Source organism: Aptenodytes forsteri, unplaced genomic scaffold, assembly GCF_000699145.1.
Source record: "Aptenodytes forsteri isolate BGI_AS27 unplaced genomic scaffold, ASM69914v1 Scaffold246, whole genome shotgun sequence".
Lineage (NCBI taxonomy): Eukaryota > Metazoa > Chordata > Aves > Sphenisciformes > Spheniscidae > Aptenodytes > Aptenodytes forsteri.
In genome coordinates this window covers 42,038-49,849 of record NW_008795692.1, presented here as the reverse complement: position 1 = coordinate 49,849, position 7,812 = coordinate 42,038, and positions in this window count along the sequence as shown.

Below are 7,812 nucleotides of genomic sequence, written 5' to 3'. Positions count from 1 at the left end.
GGCCCCCCCGGCCAGCTTTCCCCAGTTTAGGTACTGAGCATGACGTCACATGGTATGGAATGTCCCTGTGGCCAGTTTGGGTCAGCTGTCCTGGATGTGCCCCCTCCAGCTTCTTGTGCACCTGCAGCCTTCTCAGTCAGTAGAGCATGAGAAACTGAAAAGTCCTTGACTTAGTATAAACATTGTTTAGCTTAGCAACAACTAAAACATCAGTGTGTTATCACATTATTCTCATGCTAAATCCAACACACTGCACTGTACCAGGTACTCAGAAGAAAATTAACTCTATCCCAGCTGAAACCAGGACAGTCTTAAATTAGCATTGATTAAGCACCAGAGCTGGATACTCAGTCCTCTTCTATACTCCATCCACTGAAGAAAGTTTGCATAGTCTGCCTTTTTACAGAGTCAAGTGCAGTAGTACTCGTCCTTTGGAGCACTTCCACTAGCACTGACCATTGTGGGAAAAGCAGCAGGTACCTACCCCCTCAGAGGGATGTTAGGCATGTGCACATCATACTGAGATAACGAAATTATGAATCACTGCTTAATTTTTATTAATGTCAAAGCACTGGAGAAACCTAACTCCAAGTGAGCACCTTTGTGGGAAAGTCCTTTGAGTGGTTCTTGGTTTCTTTAGATGATGAGAGACATATTGCATTTTTCCAAGCTATTGAAGGGCTTAGAGGTTTCACAGAGAATTATTTCAGTTATCAGTGTGCTTAGTTTAATGTGGAGCTGCAAGGTACACTTCTAAGTACTAAGCAGTGCTTGTGCTACATGAACTGTGAAGTACTTTACAGCAGCAAAATACCCCCAAAAGCCAGCACGCCTTTGTGCTCCTAAGGCTCTAGAGCATTTCTGAAAATGTTACATTCAGATTCAGCTGCTCAAATGTTATAGCCAGAAACTGTCCTATCCACATTAATTTCTTGATTCAAGAAAATCGTGCCTATTCTGCACATTTTTTAGTGAAAAATAGCTAAAGATTTCTTCACCAAAAGTTGAGATCCTACAGAACTGTCTGAGACGTGACTAATTCAGGTAACTTGGGAGAACACACAACCAAGGAAAGGGATCAAAATAACTCTTTTTGCAAGTTTATCTGTAATAATCACTGCAATGAGTGAAAGGTGATTTTTAGGTTAGGACCATGGAAAGCATCTGTATGTGGAACAGACCTAAGAGCATATTAATACTTTTGCAGAACAGGTGTAATTCAATTTACCCTTTTAATGTTCATAGCCAGAACAATCACCACATTCTCATGCAAGAGGTGTTGAAGAAGAATTAGGTGGAGAAAAGATGGAGCATTTCAGCTAACTCATGAGAACTGAGGTTTAAAAGTAAACTCTTGCTTTTGTAATCAAGATGGGTATATTTCCTAAGAGGAAAACAAGATTTATTTCTTCTTCCCTGTTTAATCAGTACGCTTCTACAAAAATTGGGCATAATAATTAATCTGAAAGCTTTATGGAATAACAAATGTAAACTTTTATCATATAATATTTAATTACAAATGTCATGCTTCCATTTTTTTTTTTGCCTTTTATTTATAAGGTTCTGCAGATCACTTTAATGGCTTTTCAATTATTTTTCAATAAATTGGGTTTAGTTTCCATGCTCCCTTATTATGGACATCTGCAAATTACTTTGTGGATGAGTGAGGAGTGTTGCAGAAGGTTCTGCTTCTGTTTCTTTTTCTGGAAAAAAAGCTGGTGAAATGGTGCAAGCATTCAGCATAAATTGAAAGCTCACACACATGAAATTTGGAAAGTAGTTTGTAACTATAATTTTAGCTGTTGTGATAGAACTGAATTGATGTCCTAGAAACAATATATTTGTGAACACTTGAAGTTTATAGAAATTGCCTTGCTGCCAGGGAATGGCTTGAAGTATAGGGGCTTCAGATCTAGCCCAAGAATCCCACGCAGCTCCTGGACTCTCATGGTTAAATCAGAATGTGTTTTATTCTCAGTATTAGGAAAAAACCAACCAAGCAAAAAACCGCACAAAGTGTAAATGGAATTTTTAAAAGATATGAAACAAAAACTCAGATAGAGGTAAACTGCCTTAATTTGCTCCAACTCTAAAATGGCTTCCCAGAAAAGGTATGGCCTGTCATAGGAGCAAGGATACAGTACACAGTTATACAGTAGAAGTTGTTTGTGTTGCTACATTGTCTTTTGAACTGCTAAATGAAGCTTTTAATTACTGAAGTGCTGTGTCTGAAGACAGCAAATAATTGATGTTCCAAGAGCTGATAAACATTTCCTGTGACCCATAAAACTGTGGGTTTTCTCTGATGTTGCGAACAGCCTGCAAAAAAAAAAGCCACCATTTATTTTCCTAGATGGTGAGAAAGAATCTGCATCCCATTGGTAATCTGTAAACAATTTACTTTGATTATTTCTGGTGTTTGGCTTCCTCCATTGCACTGCATTAGTCCTACATGGAATAGCAATGCTCTCCTGAACTATAGAATAGTAAATGGCAGGTGGGAAGGGGTAGCTGTTCAACACCCTGCAAAATGTGTATGAAAACGATCAAAATTCTTGAAAGTCATTAAGGTTTTCGGAAATAGCTGGAGGTTCACTAGGCAGAACCACAAGCAGTGACCTGAAGGAGGCACTCTTATCCACAAATAAATTTTAATGAGTATCCGTTCTATCTCAGAGGCAGACAGACCAAAAGCCGAGCTGATTATAATTAAATAGACTCCAAAGGCAACAAGAAGTCTTGTTTTGGCATGTGAAACTATGGAAGGGTTACCAAATTTCAGATTTCTCTTACAAAACTGAATGTCTGGTCAAGAACATGAGGTTTTTTGCATAAAACTGGGACAAATGCAGGTGCCCATCAAGAATCCTGGAAGTTCAAATGTGCCTCATCCTCAGAACGTAAAATGTATCAACATTGCAGTTGTTTTTATAAGAAATGTCAGTCTTTCCTATTATAAACAAAAACCTTTTTTAATTTTTATCTCAGGTCTAGAAATGGAGAAAGCACAGGCTCCTAGCAGTATAACAGGAAAAATGTGAAGATTCCCTGAAGACTGAAATACAGAGTCTCAGACTAAGTTTGAGGTCATAAAACGTGTCGTTGAAAACTAAGGTTTTTAAGAAAGCAAGGCTAATGCAGAGATTATTTTAAATTCAGATGAGATCAATTTGCTGTAATTTTGTATGCATATTAAGTAGTGAGCTAATGGGGGGGGGGGGGGAGGAGGAGGGAGGAGCAACTGAAACATAATCAGTTGAAGACTAATACGTCCCACATTTCACTAAATCAAGGAGAAAAAGGAGCAAGCTGGTATGGACTTTGAGCATTGCCTGCCTACAGCAGAGTGGCAAGCTGCTCAGGAGAAGCCTTGTGTGCATCATGCTTCACATATGGTACTTTAATATAACTGCCATGAAAGTATGACTTAATGACTAGAAAATGGGGCCTGTCCCTGAAATCTGAAAGTGAAGGAGATGGTTCAGAGTCGTGTCAGGAGCTGCTATTCAGACTGGGTAAAAAGGACAGATTGCAGTCCATGCATGAAGCAGGTTACCTTCCAAATCCTAGAGTTTTACATATACCAAGGACTATGGTCTGTTTTCACTGCAGTATCCAGGTCTTAAAGTGCATATATAGATATGATGTTCTTATGATACAGACAAGAGCCAGCATCTCTGTTTTATAGATAGAAATTGAAATGCAGAGTAGTTCTCTGCTCACTCCACCGCTAACAAATGTTTTCGGAGCCTAAGTTCAACCCTGCTATACCTCATACCTCAAATAGCAGCATCTCTGAGTGTGTAAGAAGGTGGGAGATTGATTTTAGATTTTCCAGGAAATATGGCAGAAATTTCAGATCTTTATAGGATCAGTGAGGTATGAGGGTATGTTTTGAGGACTACAGTCTTGAGTTAGAGTATTAACTGAATGTAATTCCTGTGTCTAAAGATATACATGATACATAGTGTGTTCCTCTACTGCAGTCCCCTGAGGATTTGATGTAATAGGTGTGTCCTGGCAGCAGTCATTACTGTGGAGCTATGGCAGAAATTTCAGATCTTTATAGGATCAGTGAGGTATGAGGGTATGTTTTGAGGACTACAGTCTTGAGTTAGAGTATTAACTGAATGTAATTCCTGTGTCTAAAGATATACATGATACATAGTGTGTTCCTCTACTGCAGTCCCCTGAGGATTTGATGTAATAGGTGTGTCCTGGCAGCAGTCATTACCGTGGAGCATGATAACTTCTGTTAAATTTAACTAAAGCCTGGTTAATTAAAAATGACAGAGAGATGCTTGTAAACATCATCTGTGTGACAGCATAGCAGCTAGTTCACAGAAGTGGGAGATTTGCAGCTGGAGGGACTGAAGCTGTCTTGCACTTTTGCAGATGATTACACTACAGTCTTGGTGGTCTGGGTGATGGATGTTTCACCTTGCATGCTGCATCTCACCTGCCATGTCATGCTGGCCTGCTGCTGGGCCAGAGAAACACAGCATGGCTGCCTAAACCAGCGATCAAGAAACTTCAATAAAAAGGCTAAACTGCTGTAAATCCTGTGGAATTTCCTGCTCCACTGGAAAAAGAGTGCTGCTCCTGCAGGCTGCAGTACTGTCCTCTGTAAGGAACCTTTACGAGCCACAGCCTTCAAAAGGGACTTTAAGGTAGAGCTGTAGTATCAGCTGCAGAGATTTGGGGCAGACCTCTCTGGCTTCCTAAAGAACAAAGATTTCTTTAAATTGGAGAGCCCTCAGGTTTGGTAAATCATACCCTGCATGTCTTGACTCTTCTTTAGCTTATCTCCCTCCCTCTTTATAGACTTGTTAGGGTTATGGGGTGGGGAAGAGAGGGGCTGGCTGTATGAGGTTTAGATCCCATCAGCAAGCTATTTGCTTAGTGTCATCTGATCTGTCACTTCTAATCTGACATTCACCCCTACCCACCAAAGCAAAGCAAATGGCCAGTAACTCTTGTATCAGTACTGCTATCAGCTCCTGTGACTAAACATGTGATTCCTCTAGCCTCTGTTTAGTTGACTGTTGCTTGAGCTAATGTTAGCATAGGACACCAGAATAAAACACTACTGACTCCATTTGAGCAAATCCTAAATAACTGTGGTTACTCCAATCTTAGTAAGTATATTGGACACAAACTTCAGTGGTCAGCACTGAAGGCCTTTTATGTGCTATGGCCTGTGCTGGGCTGTTCAATCAATATAGAGTAGTGAAGGGAAATAAATATCTACCTATTTACTTCTCTCCATCCTCAGAGAGGAAAACTGTCTGTCTAAACTAGGTGGTATGATATCCTCTTCTCCACAGAGTAAAGATTTGTAGTTAGTGGGGAAGTAACTAGTAAGAATGCTTCAAGGTATCATCTTGTTGATTATCTCCTAGAGCAGCAGGATTTTAAAAAGTTCATTTCCTGGCTAGTGTGCACTTCTTGGCTGAAAGAAAGCATGCCTGGAACCAAGCAGTCTGCATCATATTGCATCTCACTGCTTCATTACATCTTAATTCCTGTCTCTCCCCACCAACCCCAAGATACTTCAGCCAGCTTCACCAAATAGCTTTGGCTTTTTTTTTCCCTCACTAGCAAACCATTCTCACGCCCAGGAAAATATGAAAGAGAAAACTGGCAGCTGAGGTGACAAGTCATTGCAAAAGCAAGACAACCCTAATCACGTTTCAGTAAATGAGCAGAAGAAAGGTTTGAGTGTTCCCATGGTAAGTTAAGCTCATTTATCAGTTTCAGTTCTCTCTTGCCAAAATCTCTCTAGACCACCCTTAACTGACGGAAGAAGGCCAAAGGGAAGAGCAGGAGATGCAAGGTACTGGTGGATGGAAATGTTAAGTGTTCCCTTTGCTAAGGCCATCTTTTCCCAGCTTGTCTTGCTGAGAGACTGGAAGACCTTTAGAGCCTTTTCTCCAACATATGTACTTTTCCACTTAGGACTCATGATGGCCACCTCGGTTGGCACAGGAACCTGTCTCTGTGGCAGCCCAATTTGGGTGGATCCAGACATCCTTGTTAATGACACAATTCAGTCAAGCTACCTCTGGCTGGAAGGAAATTCTAAAGATATGGTAGGCTGGGCTGTGCAGGGGTTTTGGGGTATCTCTGCAAAAGCTGCAGGGATGAAGAGTCCGATTTATCCCTCCTCTAATTGCACCTCTACTCTTCCCTGCGTAAAACCTTGCTCAGCCTCTTCCCACCCGCCCCAACTGATGAATTTCTCTTCTGCACTCCTGCAAAAGCCCAGAAGAGAAAAGGAAAAGGTAGTGTGTAAGCAGTAGAGACCCTCAGAGCATGTAAGGGATGGCAAAGGTATTGGAAAATTGAGGGACACTCTAGACCAAACAAAGCTCTCCTATTTGCTAGACTAACTAGATCCAGACTGTAGCCATGGGGATTGATTTGCTATTTATTGACTCTCACGGATCCAGAGATAGGCTGTTTGTGGGGAATGCACTTGCTCCGGCTGCAGAGAAGGTGATGCATGAGCCTGGCCACAACAAGGTCTTGCTTTTAGCCCTATGTCTTTCACGTGACAGAAGCCTGAAATCCTTTTCTCTTTGGGTCACAGACCATTTCTGTTATTACTGCACAGAAAGAGTCTAAAGCAGGCTGGACAGGTTCCTATCCACTATGGCATTCTTTGCGGTTTTAAAGGTGTGAGTACCAGAAGAAGAAAGAATATATATTTTTTTGAATCAATAGTGAAATAAATTCTGTCATAGTTCTGTAACCGTATCAAACCTGTAATAGATGCTCTTAGCAAACAAATGGCTATAATTTGTTTTGTCAAGTAAAAGATCTCTGACTATGCTATTTCTGTAGAGATCACCAAAAAACAAAATAAAAGTTCAGGTTGGAAAGAACAGTATCCAGCTGCATTTAAAAGCAATTTTCTGTCTGGGATTCTTGTTCTAAAATGTAGAATCCCATTTTCTCTATGTATGTTCCCTAGTGGTGAAACATGCAATATACAGCCTGTTGAAATTTTAAATTGCTTAATTTCTTAGGCTAAATTGTTATACTTCACAGCCTGTAACGGCCTTAAAAGTGATATTCCCATAAATATCAGTAGAAGTATTAAGGACAATGGAAATAAGCCCTGTGTGATGTAATCATGCAGGTTTTGTGCATTCTGATCATGATTCAGCAAAGCACTTAGTAGCATGTATTTTGTCTTACATGCACGTATTCAACTCAGCAGGGGTATTTGCATATTTAAAGGTAAGGCTACATTTGAGCATTCTGCTGGATTAGATTCAGAGCAATTCTGACCTGTCAAGATCCTGTTTACTGCGAATAACGTAGTAGATTTTGCAAGACAGAAACACTCAGGTTGCACTGGAAAGCACTGCTTTACTCTTCAGAAACCACCAAAGTAACTACATACATATACCACATTTCAGTTATGAGTGTTCCTCCCAGGCTATAAATATGTACTTAGGAGACAGGGGAGTGTTTATGTACAGAACAATGCCATGCAGCTAACTACTTAGTTTCTCAATCGCTAGCCCTTGTTCTCGTGGGGGACTTCAACTTCCCGGACGTCTGCTGGAAATACAACACGGCAGAGAGGAAGCAGTCTAGGAGGTTCCTGGAGTGTGTGGAAGACAACTTCCTGACACAGCTGGTAAGTGAGCCTACTAGGGGAGGTGGCTCGCTCGACCTGCTGTTTACAAACAGAGAAGGACTGGTGGGAGATGTGGTGGTCGGAGGCCGTCTTGGGCTTAGCGACCATGAAATGATAGAATTCTCGCTTCTTGGTGAAGTAAGGAGGGGGGGCAGCAAAAC